At 41.0% G+C, this 23,986-nt stretch overlaps 1 long non-coding RNA gene across 5 annotated transcripts in view; it reads left to right on the top strand.

Annotated features, from left to right (window-relative positions):
- The window catches only part of LOC137845950 (uncharacterized), an 82,753-nt gene extending 66,638 nt beyond the window's left edge, over positions 1–16,115 (top strand). For 2 of the 5 annotated variants that reach the window (XR_011090349.1, XR_011090333.1), the window contains exons 5-6: positions 7–339; positions 6,881–16,115. This is a non-coding gene — a long non-coding RNA (uncharacterized lncRNA). Of the gene's footprint in view, positions 1–6; positions 340–547; positions 566–2,836; positions 6,858–6,880 lie in introns of those variants that run through there. The other 3 variants (XR_011090338.1, XR_011090344.1, XR_011090346.1) reach the window with 3 other exon arrangements.
- The last annotated feature ends 7,871 nt before the right edge of the window (positions 16,116–23,986 follow it).

A 23,986-nucleotide genomic window follows, 5' to 3' on the forward strand; every position in this document is an offset into this window, starting at 1 on the left:
TCTCAGCTCTGGTGGCTAGCTTATTTGGATGGCATAGTGAACTGCCTGGATCTCTTACATTTATGTGAAGATCATTTCCCTGGACTGCAATGTGAGCCCAATTCTTTGTCTCTGCTGGAAGCCATCCTAAGAGGAAGGTAGAGTTTAAGATTTTAGGAAGAAAGCCAGCATTTGCCTCTACCAATATTAATTTCATGCATTCCCTCTTGCATTCTTGATTCCATAATTGAGCTGCGCTTCCTTCTCCACCCATATCCTGCCTTTACATACCTCTGTGTGCAGATGATGGAGGAATGCTGTGTGAGCCAGCCAGCCTGCAGGATGAGTCACCCTGGGAAGGTAAACCATCCTCTGCCAATTAGGATGGAAAAGGAGGAAGCATGCCAGCAAAACAGGTGATCTGAGCAATGCATTGCACACCACATGCCAAAATGGATATTGCACAGTGCTGTGCTATAACAGAGAAATGTAGAGGAGAGCATGCATATCCACAATGGCCCTTAAAGCAGGAATTAAAGAAATACTAAATCTCTATTTCTTTTCGTAGATCACTCTTGTACCAAAGGTAAGTATATAACAACCCAGAAACAGATAGGGTGGTGGTATAGTATAAAACTCAGTGTTTTTACTCACTTTTATTTGGGTGTTTTTTCCTGTGCATGGACTCTTGAAAGCAGGATCACAAACCCAATTTGTGAGCATGCATCAATTATGCTATTTGTTGGATTATACGTGCAGTAAGTGCCTGGTACTAACATGCAATTAGCTTAAGCACTAATGTACTTACCATCTCTGATGCAGGTACCCACTGAGTTTCTGCTGGTCAGGCAGATGGTAATCACATGGGGAAGTAGCATTCTCCACTGCTCCTTGCAATAGGCTGATCCTCAGATCCTCGGTTTTGCTGAGTTATCTTCTATTTTGATTTTTTTTTCCTTCAGGGTTTTATAGCTTTATAGTTTTTTTCTCTTTTTCCTTCTGTCCTGGGGTGACTAATACCAACTGAACAATTTCACTTTTGTTGTCATTTTTTTAATTTATATATATATGTATTTATTTTGCTTTGCTTAAATTTATGTATTGTCACTCAAAGCTTAGCAGCCATTTTATTAGTAATGCAGAGCTGGAGTTATAGGGGTGATCTAGGCCTCGTGTTAAATTACTTGGTGTGGGTAAGATCAACCAAAATAATGGGAAAGAAACTGGTCTTTGCAATCTGTCTGAAATGTTTCTAAGCATCTTGTTAGAAACATGAAGGCCTTATCAAATGGCAAAAAGGACTTGGAGAAATAGATTCTGACACGTACGCAAGCTGAAGTCAGATGTGTTACATTACAGGTAGTATTAGTGATGGTCTTCAAAATGTCAACCAGGATAGTTTGGGAAGGATGGGCTTCAAAAGGAAAACAACTTAAAAATAAGTGATGTGAAACAGAAAACTAAATGATGTTGTGTGATGTTCTGACTTTGCCCATGCAGATTTATAAGGAAAAAAAATCACCATAGGGATAATTCATAATAATTCATCACTGGCACAGGTTGCCCAGCGAGGTTTGGCAGTCTCCATCCTTGATGGTTTTCAAGACCTGACTGGGTAAAACCCTGAGTGGCTTGGTCTATGCTTAGCATTGACCCTACTTTGAGTGGGAATTGTTGGACTGCAAACCTCCCAAGGCTCCTTCCAGATTGATCTGGTGATTCTGTGATTTATGTTGCTCTTGGAACTGATGGCAGGGAAAGTGGAGAAATGGTGTTAAGAAGGTGTAACACTCATCAGGACATCTGCCAGGATGACTGAGTCTCTGTAAGAGCTAGATGCTGCCATCGATGTAAGGTGATCCAGCCTCTCACCCAGTCTTGTCCCTGTGGTACTAGCTTCTCTCTTGACCTAGGAAGGCAGGCCCTCACCCAGTTGGCCTGTGAGCCCTTTCAGTTCACTAGCCTGACAGAAGCTGACTAGTTTCTTTAAACTGGTTGGCTTTGTGCTGATTTACTTAGCTGAATGATTTCACTAAAAAACAGAAGAGCACCAAAGAACAAGGAGGAAGTGAGAACATGCAGCTAAGACTGGAAGGAGTTAAGGTTGGGCAGTGCCCTTTCAACGGGAGTGAACCATTAAATTTGCCTTGCTGCCTCATGAAACAATGTGATATATCTGCAGCAGTGTCAATTCAGGCAGAACAACAAATTGGGTAAGCCCAAACAGGTGTGTACCATAAAAAAAAAAAAAAAAAAGAAAAACTCAGAAATGAAAATTCATTAATTCTAAGACTGATGAAAAGTGTGGAACTGCCCAAAATGGAACATGGAAGCGTAACAATGTGTGAAAAATGATGTTCAAAGAAAGATGAACAGAGATGTATTAGAGACACGGCACTTGAAACTGAATCTCATGTCATGGTAGGAAACCACAGATCTTGTTTACCAAGTTACAAAAATCCTGTGTGGCTAGTTTAAACAGGAAATGGGCTGATCAGAAGCAAAGATAGGGACATGTGATAGATGGGTAAAATATTTTAAAGAAGTCTTCGACAGAGCTCAGCCCTTCCTTGACACTAGATTCTGCTGAAATGTGACTTCAGACAACAGGAGATTGCTACTGGCTCAGTAGCAGTATCAGAAAAGCAAGTCATAGTCCAGTAGGTAGCAGCAACAATGCAATGACACATGATTTTAGCAGAAATGCTGAAAGGCCATGATGTCAATGCAGGAGTAAAACTTTAAAAAAGTTGTTGAACAAAATCTGGGGAAAAGAAAACTTTTGATGAGTGAGAACATGCAGTTATTAAAAAGAAAAAAAGTGACTGGGAAACCATCTCTCTTCCCTATGCTGTAGGAGAAGTCAAATGTAGTGGAATGCTGTGCAAGACAACAGATAATGGATGGACAATTGGAGGACAACAGTCCCTGGGCTCATGCCCAGAAAACTGGATAGTCACACAAAAGAGCACCCTGAAAGAACACCTGCAATGAGAGGCTTTGCTCATCACCAGTCTCATTGATTTTCTAAGGTTACTTTACAGCAGCCTTGGGAATGTCTTGTGGGACTGCAGCACTTAGCTCATCCTCCATCCCCACAGCCTTACGGGGAGGGATGGATGGTTGCATCTGGGAGCACAGCTAGGTAGTAGACTATTTCACCTTGAGCACTGGCATAAAACAAGGCCGTACTTGTTTTATGTTGCTGTTTTGCATTATCGTACATAGCTAATGTGTAGGCAGCAGAAGCAGCAGCATACCATGGGTGGATTACACATATCTTGGAAGCATAAACCGTGCTAGTAATATTGTGTTACTGAGCCATAGACCTGAAAAAAGCTGTGAAGAAACATAACCTAGCAAAAAAAAAAAAAGTAAGTCAAGCAGGATTCAAAATCAGCTATCAAAGCAAACGTTTCTGAAAGCTTACTACTAAGCATCAAAGCCATGCTAGAAAACACAAACTCCAGGAAAGTAGAACAGCTTGCCTGCCTTGTCCATATCCTACTCCTGAATAATTAGGAAGGAACCGACAGCAAGGCTAGGAAAATCTTCTGCCATTCACCTCATTTCAACATGGGAAATAAAATATACTGAGTCCCAGAACAAAACCAAGACTTTTAAAATTATTATTTGCATATAATTACAATGCTAAAATAGACCTTGGAAGGTGGAGACATCAATAGATGCTAGAAAAATAGTATCCCTGACAGAAGAAGTGCCTGTGAGAAAGTCTGAGTATCGGGCTCTGTCGTTAGCACAGGGAGTCAAACAGCCCACCAGCTTACCTTTCAGAGTCAGCAGGGAGAACAGGATGTGTTTGGTGTCCACTCTGTGAACAGCAGTTCCCAAGAGTCCCCCATAACAGGATCAAGTGGAGACCAATGTGTGAAGAGGATACTCATGAGAGATCCTAAAAAGACCCACTTCACAGGAATGACAGGGATCAATCTCAACCGTGTCCATTAGGAACACCAACAAGTGATGGAGAGGAACAGAAAACAAAAGCTTCCACTGTATATTCCAGTCTTACTGAAGAAAGAAGACAGTAAGAATAAGCTAAGGGTTCCAGAAAAACAACAAATACATTCCCTGTAATTGTTTTGTTTTCTCTGTGAAACAAAACTTGCATTAGCTAGCTCGTTTTATTAGCTGCCACTGCAGGTAATAGTCAGAAACCTTACCGAAGGGAAGGAAAATAAAGCTTTCACTCCAGAGATGCAGAGGGCAGCTGATGTCCAGGCTAAAGCACTCTGCCAAACGCTTCAAGGAGCCGAGGGCCTGTTGCCAAGGCACCGCTGTGTGATTGCTGCAGTCATGATAGACCAGGGAGAAAGTCCACATGCCAGGAAGAGTTGGCAGGTGTGGGACTCAGGTAAGTCATGCCACAGTAGAGATTACATGAAGCCTGATTAAAGGGTTTTTGGCTTTCATGTATCTTCAAAGGTATCTGGATCTTGCTGGCGTCATAAGCAATGACGGTTTGTTTTTATTGCCTAGGCTGAATGAGGGATCTCTAGTCAAATCATGTTGCGTTTCTATGTATTGTCTGTTTTAGAGACAGATCTGCTGTTTAACCGTTAATATTTGGGTGTTCAATATGATATTTATCTTGAAAGATCACTAATATATATAAAATAAGTAGTCCTTTTTTATTTGAGTGATCTGCAAGCTTTTGTCAGTTGTTTCAGCTTCAGCTCATGAAGTTTGAGATTGGAGTGTGCTTTTTCTGAGCATGCTTTTTGAGGTGATGCTATGTAAGAGGGCACGTAAACTCCTGTTTGATTACAGAGAGTCTCCAAAGGCAGAATACCTTGTCTCTGTTACAGTTCCCAACCATTTTCTAGCTAATTTTTAACACAAAACTGCTATTTATCTGCTTTTCTTTTCTTTTTTTTTTTTTTTTTTTTTTTTTAAAGCCAAACTTGGCAGTCTGTTCTTGGCTTTCTTTTACTTCTCTCATAAAATCGACCCACACATAGCCCAGATTCCTGAATGGTATCTGGTGAAAATTTTCCACCTTCTTGTGCTATATATATATATTCCTGTGTCCTGAGCAGCAGCATGTTTCTGTGTTTTGAGTAAAGACTGCAGTAATTTTAGATATCTGCCTCCATAAAGGAGCATCAGTGTTTCTTACATGTATTCATAATGAGAATTTATTCAATATTTTCATAGAGGTTTAACCTCATTTCCAAAATGAGGTTGTTCTTGTTCTCCAAGTTAAACAACTAAATTTATATATTTTTATCCTGGGAGCCTGCCCACCAAAGCCCATATGTATTTATATGTATACAGCAGTTGAAGTAAAGAGCCTGATTCAGGAGAGGCTTTTAAATGTGTGCCTTATTTTAAGGGCCTACTGAGCGTAAGTTAAGTGTACGTTCACACGCTTCTCTGAGTGGAGGTGCGTTAAAGAACAGGCTTGTTTTCTGGATCCAAAACCTCCGCTGAAACGCCACTGCCTAGCTGCTTGCAAGGCTGACAGCAGCAATGAGGCAGAAGCCATAGCTCACCCTTGCCTCACCAGCAATAAGCATGCACAGCAGACATCACACCTCATGATGCAAGTTGCGCAGGTGAGATCATGCTACAGTCCCCTGCCTTTTCTGCAGCAGAAGCACGAAGATGAAGGCTGCGGGCCCCAGAATACAGCCGTGATGAGGCGGCATCTACGCAATGACGTTCAATTTTCTTATATAATCAGAGCACTTGATTACAGACTAGAAGACGTGCTTATACTGCACTACAGTATTCTGTGCAGTAATTGAGGCTGGGTTAATTCCCTAACAGGCCAGGCAGGGCTAAGAGGGCACAAAATTCACTACGTGGTGTGCTTGCGGCCTGGCCCTGGCAGCCCCCGCGCCCTGGGAACACAGCCCTGTGCTGACAGCTCCCACAGCACGGCACAATGAGGTAGCTTGGGCTCTTTGTTATTATCAGCTAATAAATGATTTCTCTTTTGGATTCCTGCTGCAGCCCCGCTCTCGCTCAGGGTATCGATTGGGTGGAGCAGCTGCAGGCGCTGGGAACAGCTCAAGCCCTTCCACGCTTCCAGTCGTTTTCTTGGATTAATGTTGGGTTAATTTCATCTCTGTGAAAACAATGATTTTTGATACGAGACCTGTCTCTCTAGGCTAATCTGGCAGGTTCAGTCATAGCTCACGTATGCTGGAACATTAAGGCTTATTTCGAAGAGAGGGAATGTGAGCCAAGACACAAATATGGGCCCCTATTTTCCTCTGAAAAATATGATTAGTTTTTCATTTTCCTCTCAGGCAGTGTTAGGCTACTCCCCGGAGTGAGCAAAGGGTCCTTTCTATTTTGTAGATATTTGGGGAAATTACCTCGGCCTTATTGGTCCATAAGTCACTTTCAAAATGTTCTAGATACCGCACAGCCTGGAAAAGACAGCCTGTGACCAGAGCACAAAGCCCAGAAACAACTGAGATTCAGTGCGAGGGCAGCAGTCACACTGTGCAAAACAGATAAATCAGGAGGATTGCATAGATGTGGCTCTTGTCTTTTCCCTGTACAAACTCAGGGAGAGAATGAAAGCTGCTCTGTGTAGTGAAGACGTATTAAAAAAGACATGCTGGAAGAAATATTTATGTAGTATTAGCATATTCGCTGCTGTAAATGAGTTTGGGCTAATTATTTATCAGGCCACACAGGGATAAGAAGGGGGGATAAGCTCCTAATATCACATTAGGAAAAATTAATTAAACAGAATAAACATTTTATTTGATTCTGCTATTTCCTTATTTCAATTGCTTGACTTAGCAATCTTGGTAATGTTCTTTAACAAATTGTTTATTTTATTAAACAGAAAAAAGATAGAAAAATGAAAATGAGCTGGAAAGAGACAAATTCCATCATGATCCCTCATTTTTCTCAGCAGAATGAGAACTGCAGAATTAGCACAGATTTCTGCTACTTGAGCTAATGGAGTGCCACTACCAGTCACGGGCTGTCATCCTCTGAGTAAAGCACTCCCAGAAGAGGATTGCTGATGAGCACTGGTGAGAAACATGAACTGAGGATTTGCTTCTCTGCTGGGCTGACAAGTAATCAGGTAGATGAATACTCCAGTTGCAAGCTAATCTGCTGTGTCTCCCTCAGCCTCTCACCATCCTTGTTCTTTGCCTTCCCCACTTCATCCCAAACCCAGTCTCCTCACATTGCCAGTCACACTAGATCCCTGTTCCTGATCTCCCAAACCAATTCTCTCCTTGCTGTCTCCCATTATGAAATCCCTTGCTCACAGTCTACTGGCTGGACCATCCAAACTCCCAGATCCCTTCTCCAAGCCTTGTTCCTCCAGCACAGCTCTGGGATCCAGTATATCTGAGATTTTCTTCATGGTGCATTTGAACAACTCCTTCTTCCACATCCTTGATACCACCAATGGGGCTGCTGACACTCAAGGAAGAGCAGCCCCCTAGCTTGGTGTTTGAGTGCCTAGAAATCTTACAGCCCATGGTAGCAGGCACCTATCCATAGCAAATGAGATTTTATGAAACTCCGTTGTCAAAATTATCTATATTAAATATGCACCATGACCTTCCATACACTTACTTCATGAGGATAAGAACTGCACATTCCTGACACAAATGATATCATTTGTCAGTTTTTAAGTCCTAGCACCAATGTTGAGAGATCTAGGCTTTCTCAAAGTAGTCATCAGAATTTTTAAGCGTAGCATATTTTCCCCTACAGCCTGTCAGACATGTCAGACTTGTCAGAATTGTTTTTGCACTAGTTCCCATGAGAATGAGTGTCAAATAACAAGTCCTGAATTATACGGTTTCATATTGTTCAGATAGGACAACATGGTTGATACGTTTACTCTTACAAAAAAAAAAAAAAATACAGTATCTTTAATGACCACTGTACAGATTTCTGTTCCATAGAGAAGATAAGAAATGTACTTGCAAACAAGAAAAATGAGATCCTGCTGTGCCAAGGTCTATCTTTGGTGTGGTTCAAGGTGACCAGTATACAGCTCAGCTTCTAACATAACATTTCCCCGTTCTCTGCAGTCAGTCCACCATGGCTCCTTCATACTGGGCATTTGTTACCAATATGAAAGTTGGACAGACCTGACTTAGGCTAGTAGGAGGAATCCAGGCGGCCTCATACCTCCACCTGTGTTGGCTAAATCTTGAACAATGCCTGGAATGAGACTAGGATCTAGCTGTCACAGTCCCCCTATTTTAGCTTTTCCTTCCCTCCCTTGCTCTCTCCTTTTTCACAGATGTTTCCTGTTGTTTTCTGCTTAAGAACAGTCTTTCTGAGATGTTAAAACCATGACATTTGGAGAACTGCTGTGACTCTCTCAATAGACTCCCTCCAAAAAGCTGTCAGCTGGGCACAACTACCATTTCCGTGCTTCCATGTGACCAACAGACAGCACAGCATATGCTGTGCGTGAGGCTTTCGAGCAACCTGAACTTGCTATTCAGAGCCAACACCAGAACAAGAAGCTATGTTCCCTTCTCTTTCAGCTCTCATGCCTTCTTGTTTGTAGGTCTGTCTGTCAAGGGAAGGACTGGACTTTGACAACAATTCCAATAGAAGTTCCAGCCCATCTCAGTGAACTTAATAACTCTCTTTTCCAAAATAGCAACAATAATACATTTTCTTAGTGTCTCTTTAAGCCTGTTAAACAATAATATTTTCTACATACAGATTCTTAACAGTTAATGAGGATGGGATTTTTTTTTAATGAAACCCAAACATTTTTGCATTCTGAATAATTTTTATCCTTCAGCTTTTTTTCTCCTTTTTTCCTATCTTTGTTAAAGGGTTTAAAAATTTGCTGTAGTTTATGTTGCCACGGGAGTAAGCAAACTAAGATTTATGCATTTTCAACCTCAAACACTATCCCAAAACATGTTTAGCAATACAGTTTTGTACAGTGCCACAGTTGCTTTAATACACTTGACCCTCTGGGTCTATTTATTTTACTGAAATTTGACTCAGCAAAGTTAAATCCCCCTATATCATTCTTCAAGACAACTCATTTTATGTCTGGATACAAACCAATTCACCTCATAAGCCACATAATCAAATCCTGCCTTAACGTGCCAGTTAGCACTAGTGCAGTAGAGTGAAAAAAGAAACTGAGATGACTTTATACAAATGCACTTAATTTCTATAGGATGCTTCATGGGTATCAGAACAATAGAGGGTGTATTATCTCCTATGTCTACCAACACTCTTTTTCCTTGGCTTAGGTAATATTTTCCCGTAAGGGAATGGCAGCCTACTGTCATTTTGTTAAGCAAAATACTTGAATGGATCCCATGAAGTAAGCCATCTTTTGGCTTGTTTTTACTTGATATTAGAGGAACTGTTCTGTAATGACAAGCTCTGAAGCAAAATCTAAAAGACAGTACTTTCTCTGTTTGAAAGATTTCTCCATGCGATTGCAAATAAGAAACTTATGGAAATAGATATTATTCTCCAGTTACTTCATATTCTCCAGTCAACATGATTTACGCATCCCTCTTGCTATATAGTCTTTTGTGCAGATTTCGGTGTGTCTTTGTTTTATTCCAAAATAATTCACATAAAAATATCAAACAAACAAAACAAAGAAATCAGCTGTGTAAGGATGTGCTGGAGTGAACTGCTCCAGGAAAATTGCATTTATTTCCATGGTCAGGCTATTACAGACTGGTTGGGAGGTATCTCTTTTGAACCTAAACATTATAAGTCCATTAGAAACTAAGTTAGAGATGGTTAAATAAGATTTTAATCTTCTCTCCTTTTCTACCTTCTCTTCCATTTTGTGTAAAATGCAAGATTCTGAGCAAAACAGTCTATTTCCTTAAGCCATAAACTATTTTTTCCCCATTTCAGAGAAATCTGCCTGGAATGTGTTCAGCCTTCTTGCTCTCCAGGCTCCTAGTCTGGCCAAGCAGATTAGGATGATTCTACCTGGGCTATTACTTTTTCTTCTTCTCCCCATTTAGCTAAATCCATGCAACCCTAGAGGAAGGACTTGTAACCCAACATACAGCAACATCCTTGGCAGAGAGCCCAAAATCTCTCAGTATTCTTAGGTTCCAAAATACTAGCTCTATTGGTACTCAAAATATAGCTTCCCACCTTCTTCATTTTCCTCACCCTGCATTTCTAGGCTACATCAGGGTTGTGATACCCACAGGACTTCAGCCTGAGCAGGAAATGACTGAAATACTGCTTTTATGAAGACTGATGTATGAGAGGTAATTGTTGGTTGCTTGTAAGTCTGAATCACTCAATTGTTAGTGGCTTGCAATATCACTAACGAAGTTTCTTTTTTCCTCTACCTTGTTGAAGTGAAAGAGGCTCTTTTCTTTTATTTGAAACGCTGCTTTTCTTTGGCTTCCTATATTTCCTCTGAAAGTCCTTAGGCATTTTTCTTAATATAACCCTGTGCCTTGGCTACAGCACATCACAGATAATCGTATAAGAACAGTGTGGTATATCTGATATGACTACTGCATGACTCTGATCTGACATGATCTCGCTGTAATGCTGTTGGGACATGATTGCTATATTGCAGTGAGCATAGAGGTGGCACAGTGTTAGAGGGAAAGCATAAAGGCTACAATAGAAATGCAGGAAAATTGGAAAGAATGCAGTGAAATGTGGCAAAAAGTGAGTAAAGGAATGGAAGAAAAAATTAACATTAAATACACTCAGGAAAAAATACTGAAGGGTAAACACTGCTAATGTCTGCAGATACTGGAAATGCAGATACTGTGACAATGCAAATAGCTTTTTTTTATATATATATAGAAGAATGTACTTAGGGAAAATGAGGTAGGAAAACAAAAGAAAAACATTAACAAATGCACTCAGAATTATGATAGTCTTTGGACTGTGGCATCATATTCTAGGGCAAGAGTGGGACTTCTAACTTGAGATACTGAGCATTCACACCTGGGCAGACCTGTAGAAAATTACTGAAGGGAAAAATTTTGCGCTGGCCTGTTGGATAACCATCAATTATTTAAAGCAACTTCTATATCTTGACTTCTACAATTCAGTGGACAAGTATAGTTTTATGTAGTTTTATAGCAGCTATCTCCTTTTAGCAGATTTTTTTTAAGTTAATATACATATATTTTTAAAACACACCTGTCTTGGTTGTTTAATTTTCTCAAGAGAGAAAGAGTTGTCATGCTTCCAGCTCAATACAGATTCTATTCAGGTCCATTTTCACATCAGTCCTTCTTACTTTGGCACACTCCTGTGATTAGTCAAGTAGAAGCTAAGAAATAAAATAATATATTGTATTGGGCTTACATGGCAAGGGTTTGATAGCAGGGAGCTACCTCTGTGAGCTGAGCCCAGCAGTTGCCCTATGTCAGATCAGAGCCAGCTCCCACTGGCTCCAAAAAGGACCCACTGCTGGCAGAGCCAAGAGCAACGCTGGTTGCATCTCTGTGAGAGCAGATTTAAGAAAGGGAAAATCTGCTGTGCAACAGCAGCTGGGAGAGAGGAGTGAGAAAACGTAGAGAGAAGCAGCTGTGCAGCCCCCAAGGTCAGTGCGGCAGGAGCGCAGGAGGTGCTCCAGGCAGGCAGCAGCAGTTCCCCTGTGGCCTGTGGAGAGGCCCCTGGTGGAGCAGGCTGTTCCCTTGCAGCCCATGGGTCCCACATGGAGCAGATCTCCACGCTGCAGCCCCCCCATGGGTGGAGGAGCCCCCAGTGGAGCAGGTGGATGTAGCCTGGAGGAGGCTGCGGCCCATGGAGAGCCCCCGCAGGCATAGGACCTGCTCCGGCCCTGCTCATGTGCTGGAGCTGCAGCCCGTGGAGAGGAGCCCTCTTTTCCATCGTATTCTCTTGCCCCTCTTCCTTTGAGGAGGGGGAGTGCAAGAGGGGTTGTGATGACGTTCAGCTTCCCAGCAGGATGAAACCATCATGTGTATTTTGGGAAGGTGGACTTTTCAGTCACTCTATGAAACCATGGTTAGGGACATTAGGACAGACTGTCAGGAAGTATAACTTGGTCTAGTTCTATCTACTTCAGTGGAGTTATGCCGAAGTGTTTTTGCTGATAATCTGAATTTTAGGTATTCTTTCTTATGATCTTTTAATAAAGTATAATCTCTGTAAAAATGTATAACTTGGAATAATTTTCTTTTGGTCCTTATCTGAAATGAAAATCATGTCATTTGCTGTAAGTTGTGTCCCAAGATGGAGTAAAATGCACCCAGTCATTACTTGAGAGCAAAACTAAATTTGCAATATTCTTTCTTATTTTAATCTTTTACTGGATGGCAATAATGGCAAATTAGAAAGTACTTCTGAGTTCCAACTTCATTTTAACATTTAGGATATCTGCTGGCTGAACATTATTTATATGACTTCCAATTACAGCAGTATGTGAGACATCTCAGTCTTTGAGGTCCCTCACAACATACCCATGGGACAGGAAAATGCTATTTTTGTTTAAATGCAAACGGAACTGTAGACTCACTAATTCGCCCTGGCAAGCATGTGATATTTATTAAAAACAAAAAACAAAAGTCAATCTGGTTGTCTTTGATCCCAGAGTATGTCTTTAATAGATGAACCAACACCCCCAAAATCAAAACCAAAAAACATTAAAATTAAAGATACTGTAGATTAAGATATTCCTTTGCAGTACAGCTTGTTTGAAAGGAAGTAAAGGAAATAAATTAGGCATTTAGATAGTTACATACTGCCCATGGTTCTGTAGAGTTGCATATATCTGCAAAGAAAACAAATCTGGAGTGCTGCATTGCACAACTTCATAACACTGCAGTTAGATTTCTCCTTGTATTTACAGACTGGTTTATTTTAAAATCTATTCAAGCATTGGAAAGTCATAAATATGCAGCTCCACAGATCTGGAGGTCAGATTTCTGTGACTGTAATAGATAGCTTCCGCTTATGAAGCTCTCCAATTTATGGTCAAACTCTGCTTGCTTTACTTGCATGTTTGATTTACAATGGAAATACGCATGTGAGTGAATAAGCAGGTTTTGTCACAATATTAGATGGTTCTACAGTGCTGACAATGCTCCAACTGAAAAAAAAAATAAAAATAAAAATTAAAAAATACATACACTAAGGCACTAATCTAAAAGAGGCAGAATATGTAGAATATTATGGTTTGGTAGGTACATTTCTAAGAGGTGTAACAGCACTTGCACAGTTTCATAGGAAAGATAATTGAATCAAGATATAAGGCTGTTTTTCTCTCCTTGCTAATATTTCTGAGGGTTCATACCAATGGAGTTGAAGCCTCGTTTTGACTCCTCTAGTAATATTATGAATTTTAAATAAAACAAGTCAACAGATACAAAAGCTGGCATCAGTCTTAACCTCTTCAATTTTGCCAGCACATCAGCATGCGGCATTTTGGATTATGCAAACCTCCAGTCTTATTGTTCGCTACAACTGTGTGAAGGGGCAGAAACTAAAATGTTTAGCATGTAAACATTGCCCTCAGATCTTCACAGAATGGCCTGACTCAAAGTCATGTAACACCTTGTCTTCCTTGTCTTCTAAACCTAGTCTTCCACTGATCCATGTGAATCACAGGCTTCTTCTGGTCCTGTGACTGATACTACTTTAATCAGGTGGTGCTGAAGGAGTTGGGGCACTGCCACTCTATTGGGGTATTTAATAAGAGAGAGACTGGATAGAACCAGCAGCCACAGATGTGCATTTCAGCTCATAATAATTAGAGGTGTATTTCCCTCACCATATGAATTCTGCTTTGTTTTGTAAAATACCGTTTCTGATTGTAAGTATAAGTAAGATTCACCCCTTTATGTTAAAGCCAGAGCAGACTATGTCTGGGAAGCCAAAACACAGGCATCAAGGTTTCATCAGCGATCCATAACTAATAAGTCATTGTCTTATAAAGATTTTCTTTCCAGCTGCCAAGAAAAGAAAGATAACCAGATAATCCCTCCACCCCTCCCAAGATATCTTAGTTGCCATTTAACAGTGCTATGTTCTTGCAGTCCATGGTTGAGCAGCTAAAGTGGCACTGCTTAACTGCTGGCACTGTTGCCAAAAGAGATGTATGTCAAACCATATGCTCAGGAAGGAATTTACCTATAGATGGAAGTCATATGTGGAAAGGCAAAGGCAAAATTAACTTTGCCTATCTCCCACCCTTCTCCCCCACATATTAACTATACATGAAGACTTTGAGAAGGAAATGCTCTTCGATTTTTCTGTGTTTGACTTGGTCCACATATGTCTTGTGCTAATTGAGAGTAAAATGTGTGAGTTTTAGATATTTTTTATTTAAAGTTCCTATATATGCAATCTATGTCCTTTAATTTCATTATAATATCATAAGAATTAATACCACAGGTCTTTCAATACAACGGAATGAAAAAACATGTAGAGAGGCTTGGTATTTGTGTTGGAGCTTACACAAGACAGAGTGTAGGTGTCTCCCATGGCAAAGTCAGCTTTCAGAGCCATGAGGCCAGGTGAGTGCCTTGACCATGTGCAACACTCTTGACTTCAGTCTAGATACAAATGGCTGGAGGGCTTAGAAGGAATTATTACAGGTTAGACAGTCTTGTGCCTCTCTAGTGTGGCTTTTAGCCAGGTTTGTGACATGCTTATCCTATATTTCATTGTCTTGCCATCTATTCAGGGCTGTTCAAAGAAGCTGCATAATAAAACCGATGAGCTTGTTTGACTCCAGCTGGTCCTGATGCATCTTGTCCATTGCAGATCCAGCTGAGTAGATTGGATGAGACTTAGGACACAGCGAAAGGGAAACACTAAAATAGTTTGGAGGCTTTTTAAGAGGTAAATATCATTTAGTAGCTAATTGCTACTGCAAATAAAATTTTCAGTAAAAAAAACAAGATAATGTTTGTTACAAGATAATGTTTGTAATATCTTTCTGGTAGGAAATCTGTAGCATGCTGCTTTGGCTTAAATTAACTGATTCTGAATTTTCTAATGAGCTTTGCTTCGTTGAATATCAACTCTGTAAAAGTAGCAACATGTATAATCAAAACAACCCTTCTTGCTTTCCCTGTATATGCATTCAGAGCCCTATCTCCAAATAACCTTAGAGAAAGTTCTCATTGCCTTTTTCTTCTCGTTAGTTCAGCATAGCCAACAGTAAGGCCCTTGTTTACATAAAGCAAATGTGCAATGATGCAGCAAAATCAATTTAGTCACACTGATGCAAATCCCTCATACAGATGTGATGCCTGTGTGCAAAGTAGGGCGTTTCTAAACAGACATAGTATTTAAAGCGAGGTGAAAGACAGAGATTTTATTCTTCTCAACTGATTCCTTAACGTGATTCATATAGGTGCTCCTGAAAGCCTAAGCTAAAATAAAAAAAAATAATAAATAATAAAAAAGAGACTTCCTGGTAAAAAATATTGGTATAATTTGACCAAGGTTCAATTAGCAGTATCATTGGTGATGAAGACATATCTTGACCTTTAGGTTGCAAGTTGCAGTAGATTAACAGATAGATTAATACTTAAAAACAAAACAAAACACCTTTTACATTTAAACTGGGCATATTTGACCTTAAAATCATTGAGAAAATAAATATGTGACTGCATAACTCCATTTTATAGTTACTTTTCAGAACAGAAGTGAAAAATTGATGTATTTTTGGTCCTGGGCTGTTCTTAGTAATTTAATGTGATCTGTTCTCAACAAGAAGGAAAACAAACCTCTGACACTCGATAAGCATAAGAACAGAACAAAATGTACCTTACTGTGGGTATTCAGCCAAAGATCTATGGACAAAAAAATGCACAGCCTATGAAGGTGTTACTGAAAACCAGGTGGGGTCAGCAAGAGAGATGACAGTTGCAATACTAGCAATGAGAGAATGACCATTTTCCTTTACAGTCTGCAAGGGTGTAGGGAATCTTTTTTTTTTTTTTTTTTAATAGAAGTGCTTCAGGAAATTGTGAAGTTGCTGAAATTCAACAAAATTTCAAAAGTTCTGGTAATTTGGTAAATGTTTTGGTAAATGTCTTTTAGCCTTTTTGGAACAACAAAAAAATTCAAATACTTTATGTTGCAGTATAACATTTATTTAACATAATAATAAATTAAAGACTAAAATCAACAGAGTATTTTTATTGAAAGCACAGTTTTTAACTGATTCCAGACTATGTCCTAAAATCCTTTTTTTACAAAGTATTTGAAAAATGGGGAAACTTTTTCCTAATTTGAATGGAAGAACACTCTAAAATCTGGGAATCCTTCGCTAAACAAAATATTTGTTCCCCTCACAGTTAAGATAGCAGTACCAGAGGTGCTGCTTTCAGTGCTCACATTAGAGAAGTGATAAAAATATGGCATATGTGGCTTTCCCATGTGCATTCACCTACTACTGTCATTATTGATGTTGAAAGCGATTACTAAAACATTTTTCTCTCACCCCCATCCCAAGAAAGAAAAAGAAATTTATGAAGTCCCTTTTTAGGAGTGAAACAAAGACAGACTCTCATCCTGGTGGATTAGTCTCCCAGTGGAGGCAGGTGACTTGAGAAATATTTTGAGTTCCAAAGAATTTGGACCTACAGAAACATACATTCACAGGAGTTCACAATACTTCATTCTTTCTAGCAACAGCACTAAGGTTAACAAGAACCCTAGCTGGAATCCTCATCGGAGAAAGAGACAGGGGCAAGGGAAGTGCTTAGACAGGTAGGAAGCTAAACACTCAATTATCATTGCATTTAGAATCCACAGGCATTACGGCTATACCCCCTACTTAATAATTCCTGAGATTACTGAGATTTAACAAACAGAAGCTGTGGCCCCCACTGGATAATTCCTGAGTTCCTTGAAATGAGTCTAATACCCAACAGGGTTACTCGTGCTGCTGCAGACAGCTATTTCTGGCCTTTTATATGTCAGAAAAGAAACTGGATGTGACAGATTTGGAGCTGCCCTGTGATAATTTAGGAATAAGGTCTATTGGCCTGGTTATTTGGACGGATATCTGAGTTTAACTCATTAAGGGTGGACTTGCAACTCCATTCCTCAATTCTCTTTTGGGCAGTCTGTACTGATGATGCTGGGGTGCTCCACTTCCATTGAGACTGCACAGCCAGGGAGCACGAGGGCTTTAACGGGAACAGAGAGAGTTTTGAACCACAGCATGAGCCACCTCTGCACAGGCAGTCCTAGCATCATGCTCATGCCTAGGAGAGATGTAGGCCTCCAAAGATCCACTAGAGATGGGATCTGTTTGACACAGTAATTGGCTAGCGCGTTGTTAGGAGACATTAACTGGGTTTGTCTTCATGGTTAGCCATGTTAATGCCAGGTGATCATGAAATTGTCTATGGAAGTGAAGGTTAACCATAAAAAAATACATTTCTGAAGAAAAAGGAGGTTTGCATAACGTTGTCATTTTCAGCATTTTTGTCTACTACTGGGTGTTTGGAGTTGTCATGTTGGCTCTCACTTCAGGCAAGTCCTTTTTCTGTGAAAGGGGACCATAATACCTCATCAGATGACCCTAAGGTCATCTTGCAAAAGTACTGTGACATCTCTGAGCACGAAACTAAAGGGGAATTGTGTAGTGGTGTTGCTTTTCCACATTTTATCCTGGAGGCGTGTTGGGTGGAGCACTGGGAAGATCATGGGGTGGCTGGCCTACTCCAGGGTGTTGAACCCAGCCTCATGGAACAGCTTGCCCAGAGAAGATGTGGATGTCCCCACCAGTGGAAGTGTTTAAGGCCAGGCTGGATGGGGCTTTGGGCAGCCTGGTGTGGTGGGAGGTGTTTGTGCCCACGTCATGGGGGTTGGAATTAGATGATCTTCAAGGCTCCTTCCAACTGTAAGAAATACCTCAATATTTTTTTTAGACGGGGTCTTCTGTGAAGCCATTTTGTTCACAATTGCAATGGCAGGTGTCCTGCAAGCAGGAGCTCCCAGCAAAAGTCCATCATAATCTTATATTCCCTATAACCCATGCTTGACTCCTCACATTTCCTCACTGGCTGAGCACTACAGGTTCACAAACTACTCGATGATTATTACTATACCATACATGTACAATTTTATTTGCCCAACCTTTATTTTCTCATCTTCTGTTTTTTCCTTCTTCCCTCATGACTAGAAGGCCCATGATTTTTTGTTTTTACTGATTTTGCACTGCTTGTCCTGTTTTTCTTGGCTATTCTCCTTATTTTGGGACAGTGGGACCTTCCCCTTATCTGCTTAACATACTCCCTACTGTTATGTCACTGTTATGCCTGCACAATCACTTCTGAATATGCAAGCTTAGTGGAATTTTCCACTGCAAAAACACATTCTACTGCAAAAACACAACTTTGTTTCTCACACAACCCAAGCCATTCTGTGATCTGTGGGGAGCTTCCAGCGCAGATGAAGCCTTGTGAAGGGATTCTCTTCTTGATTGTAAAAGAAGAGTGTCAGTGTTTATTTGCTAGTTGCAGAAGAAATATTTGACACAGGTAAATGGTACATATAATAGGACACAAAAGAGGTTTCCAAGAAACCATCCCATAATTCAGAAGTAAAGATTTTGTGTGCATGCATGTGTTGGGTGAGTGTAGTATAGAAAACACGAAGCTGAAAATTTTAAGAAAAAAAAAATCTCAGCCAGGTTTCTGAATGTTCTCTCAATCTTTCCTGTCTGAGTGGATGAGTAGGTCATTCACTGCAGCTTTATGGATTCTTGATTGTGGAGTTCAAGAAGGCAGCCTGTAGTCCTAAACCATATAGTAGATTAGTTTCTAATTCAGCCATCGTAGCTAGTGAGGCACTATGTTCATTCACTGCTTATTCTAGCTGTGATGGTATGTAAAGTTCTCCTGGTTCACTGTTGCTGGGAAGGCTAATACATTACATCTCCCTAACTGAATTTCTAATGCATTCATCTCGCCCCCAGTGAACATCCTTTATATTTTATGGTTTTCGTTGAACAGCAAAAACAACCATATATTAAGACATCCATTTATCAAGAGAAGCTGGAATAGAAAATGCTTATTCCGGGGCAGACCTTCCCATTGACTGCTTTGTATTGCTGCTGGTGGATTCTGGCCAAAAAGCTGCTACATCTACCTCTTGGATGACCACAGTAGCAGAAGCATTTTTTAATGATACAGATTGAGTGCTGAGTCTTCTCTGCCACTTCCTTCCCTGTTGCCACATAAAGGATAAAACTGAGCTGTCCAGATCACATTGCCAGCCACACAGCTTTATTTTGGTCCATGAGAAAACTTTGGAAAGAGACTATTTATTGTCACATGGCAGTCTCGGGAGGAGGAAATGTGCATGCCAATGCTTAGGGGTAATTCAGGAGGGGTTGTGTTTTGTAAGACCTAGTGACTACTAGAAAATCTAGAAATACAAGCAGAAGACAAACAGTGAACCAGAGACAAAAGGAAGAAATCAGAGTCAACAATTATATTCTGAGTGTATGAAGCTCCTAATTATGAGCCCTCTGTTGAGAAGTTCTGCTGGATAGTCAGCGGCCATTGCATTGTGGTTGAAGCTTCTTGAAGAGTGTGTTGTAGGTCCCTAGACTGAAAATGGCAAAGGCCTAGGCTGTGGTGACAGTCTACATCTACAGAGAAGGCAAAATGCTGAGGGAATACTATTGCTTCTAGAATTTGCTTTAACTGGGTTGTCCAGAAGAACGACAGGATATAATAAAACTCACGTATTGTGAACACGAGTAACAAGTAGCACAGCAAACTCTTAAAATCTTCTGTGAGTGTGGAAGATGAAGGAAGAGATGAAGTAATCTGTTACTGGTTGTTTCCTGCAGCTAGTCAACGTGACTTCCAGATTTTCTAAGCTGACTCTGCATCAATTTATTACGATCCTCATTTTGCCTCTACTGGTTTATCTCATCCTACTGAAACACTGAGGAGGCCAACAAGTCAATATTTCTGACAGAAACTAGATCAAACTGGCCGCTGCTTTTAAACTGAAGACATTTTTCAGACTTTTTCCAAGCAGCCCCAAGCAGCTCCTAGAGCTAGAGTCCCTCTGTCACAGATTATTGAAATTTGAAATCCTGTATTGAATAAAAATTTTACTAGTTGTCTTTGGGGGGCAACTGGGACATAGATGTGAGGGCTGCCATCTGTGTCATCCCATTGATGAACTTAAGTTTTGCTGATGAATGGCCCAAGTTGCCATCCAGGATTTACTTGTTTTTTTTTGGTTTCAAGATTTGCAGTCCCTCCCTAAGTGGTCTAAAAGAATTATTTGTGGGGCCTTTGGAAGCAGAAGGTTGTTTGGTTTGCTCTGGATTCCCTACTGCTTCTTGTTTTTGAATGGCCTGGCCTACGGTAAGTATAGCTCCAGTTGCTCAGCCCCATACACCTACCTGAGGTACGCCTAATGCTAAGTTTTTTTCTCACAGGGAAAACCTCTCTGCTGGGAACCCATTATTTTATTAGGGGGCTCTCAAGAAGAGCGTTGATGTTGAGAATTCTGGGGAGTCTGTTTTACTTGTCTGACCTGTCTGCTGTCTACTCCAGTTTGGGATCACCCAGCTGACACTGTGTTGTCCCATCCCATTTCTCAACTGCAATTAACAATGCCATGCATCAGTTCTGCCCAGGTAAGGATGGGTTGAAAGCAAGGCTGGCCATCCTGTGCATTATGCTCTACATTTTGCTTTATTTTGCCCCTTTTTGCAATGAGTTACGGTTTTAGGGCAGTGGAGACTCCCCTTATCAGTGGATTCATGGCTTGAAGGTGAAGGTCTGCAGGGGCTGAGATAGGGTAATTACCATGTGTACCCCTGTAGTTCATAGCCTGGATGCAGTCTGTCTTTGCAATGGCAGTAGAGAGTTTGCCCAATGATCATACTGATCGTTAGGACTCCCCTTTCCCAAGGTCTATGTCCCCTGTCCAACACGCTGTCCAGTGTGTGATGAAGTATGATTCAGTGTTAGGGTCCAGTCCCTTGTTTAAAAACACTCCTGGTCCCCAGAAACCATCCACCTCAATTTAGTCTAACATATGACAATCTCCTCTGGTTAAGGAGATGTACCACAAATATTCAGTCTTGGTTTCACCAGGCTTCTGCCCATATTTTTCCTGCAAACTAGCCCATTGAAGGGGATCCCATGAAATGGTCTTTGTCATATTTCTTAGGTCGCTTCCTTAGGCTCCAGCAGATGACTCAGTTTTAATAAGAGGGGATACTGTAAATTCATTTGGTGGCAAGAGTTAGATGAATCAGAGGTTGCTGTAGAATCTGGATCATCCAACTCATCCTCAACACTCAGATCATGATTGGGGTCTTCTCAAATATCTCCATCCCAATCTTCTGGAAACACTATTAGCTTATGGATTTTTGCAGGATCTGGGGCCTGAGGGTTGGGGCACCCAAGTTATTATTTCTAACTTGTCCTCTATGCTTTGTTTTTTCCTTTTTCTCCCGCAATAATTTCTGTAATTGTTCTATTTGCAGTGATAACGGCATTTCACGCCTTTTTCTTTGTTCAACCTCATCTCCTAATATATTCATTTCATTTACTTTACACTCCTTATGTGGACTTGCTGCTTCCAAACACGTTCCAAACATTTTGCATATGATTCCATTTTCTTTACCATTTTTCAGTTTCTTTCTTGTGAAGTTTAACCATTCCTCTACTTTACTCCAGTTATTTCAGATTTTGGTGATGGGTTAACTCCGTGTCTCCATAAGCAGTCAGTGATTGAACATGCCATCCTGCTAACTATGCCAATATTTGTCACAGGTGAATGATTAAAACAAGTTCTCATCATGAGGTTAACCAAAAAGATTTATTAATCATGTTTAAATAGAATTAGTGACTAAACAGAAATGGTCGTCAGACACTCTATTATGGTTAACTGGCAGTTGAACCTTCTACTACTTACTCTGCACCAAATAATTAAGCTAGTTTGATGTGTACAAAATGTTGCTCAAGCTTGACGTATATATACATGTTGCATGCATAAAGAAATGTTGCTTAAACATACAATAAGAGATCTTTCGACTTTGAGGTTGAGTAACCTTGAGAGGCATCCCTGTTCACAGGGAGATTGCCACCATGCAGCCCACTGTCATGCAGAAGAGCTCAGTGGACTCTAGTGACTGCAGATATTTACACTCTAAAACTGTTGACTTGTAGTCAAACTTCTTCCTTTTACAGTCATACATTATGTGCTATTTTTCTCTTTCTTGTTAGTAATTTCTCAACTATATCAGTTCTGGGTAGGAATTCATGTTTTGGGCAGTCAGTTTAGTTCCTGACATGGCATGACTCTGCACTGTTTTGCAAATTTTGCATACCACATCAGCTTCAGATAGGCCTGCTTATCAGCACTGCCTGAACCAAAGAACCATCAGTGTGAGACAGAGGGGATGTACCCACCACACGCTGATGGCCAGAAGCTGTGTGTCTGTGGTCCAAAACCAGTGTGGCTATGTTAGAATAAGGGGGTGCAGCATCTTTATTAATTATTTCCACATTTTGTGTGAATAATGGAGTTACATTTCGAGGCTTTCTTCTTCACTCTGTTGTCTTCCTATAGTGAATGCCTGGTTGTATTGGGATGGCTATTTCTTAATACTTGTAGCTCTTGCCGTGAGTACTCCTAATACGATTTCCTCACTAACAGCAAGGAGAGGAGGATTTTACATTCAAATTCAAATAATCCAAGTTCAAACATTTATTTTAAATCAGGTGCAGTTTGGATGCCATGCGACTACGGATTTTACAGCGCAGTTTGAGTGCACTTTGTAAACATCCCAAGCAAACAAACTTTGCAGGAAACAAAATTGTGTAATTTTAGTAATGTCTGGGACACTGGCTTTTCGTGGAGATTATGATTTCCAGGAAAGCATCTGTCCAAATCCTTTGCAGGATGGTTGTTGTACCTTTAGATAATCTCTGTTTTCCTGTCTGGATACCTGTTGGTGAAACAGCTTACACTAGTGACAGAAACTGCCTGGTTTGATGATCTTCTGGCTTTCTATCATTCCTCAAAAATAGATTACTTGTTGACTTTCTAATCATGTTTGCTATCAAAACTAATCAGATGTACTTCAGTTATCACTTGCTTCCTGGCAGGCCCGTTCCAGTGGCATTTTGATACTTTTCACCTTATAGAACCCGTACCATCATCATTAGCTTTAACTCCTGAGCCTGTTTCATCGCTAATTTTTACACGCTCTCAGCATGTTAGCTCCTGTCACAAGGAATTAGAAGAACATCATTGCTCGGTGTCCCATAGCCAAGGTGGCGGCTGGAGAAAGAGGAAGATGGGGTGTGCTCCAGGAAAGTGTGGCTGATGACATTTTTCTTTGTGTGTTGGCAGCTCAGAAGGCATGGCTGGTCCCGTGTTGATATTTTTAAGCAGGGAATGGTATTTATCTCTTTAAAGTTCCTCACCCTAACTCCAAGCTGGTTCCTTCCTCCCCCCAACAACCTGTAGTATTGTTTTATTATGGTGAATTATGGATGTGAGACATGCCAAATCATGGCAGTGCTCCTGTAAGCAGTTGTCCTATGAGCTTAATAAATTAGTCTTGTCATGTGTGGCTTTGTTATGCTCGTGTTTACTAGTGGTTGATGGTAGGGTCCAGCTGGGATTGCCAGGAAGAGGTGTTCTGGGATCACCACTGGCCTGGGACAGAAACGTAGGCAGTGTTGTATGTAGGGAAGTGTACTTAAAGCATTTGACGCAGTAAAGCGTCGAGTCCAAACCACCACCGCACTTTTTTACTTTTGCCGATCGCCAACCAACTTCACCCAGCCCACACACCTGCGCGGGGCGGCGCGGACACCCCACGCCACACCGCACACAGAAACCTCCACAGGCGGCGAGGTGCAGAACCCCCCTCACACCCCTCCAGGGGGCGGCCATTAGCGTGAGGGCTGAGGGCTGAGGGCGGGGCGGCGGCGGCAGCGGGCGGGCCCCCGCCAACGGCCGCCATGGGCGGTGCCTCAGGGCGGGCGCTCCCCGCACGTCGCCATTCGGGGGCGGGACCGGCGGGGCGGGGCGG

The sequence above is a fragment of the Anas acuta genome, chromosome 1 (genome assembly GCF_963932015.1).
Source record: "Anas acuta chromosome 1, bAnaAcu1.1, whole genome shotgun sequence".
Taxonomy (NCBI): domain Eukaryota; kingdom Metazoa; phylum Chordata; class Aves; order Anseriformes; family Anatidae; genus Anas; species Anas acuta.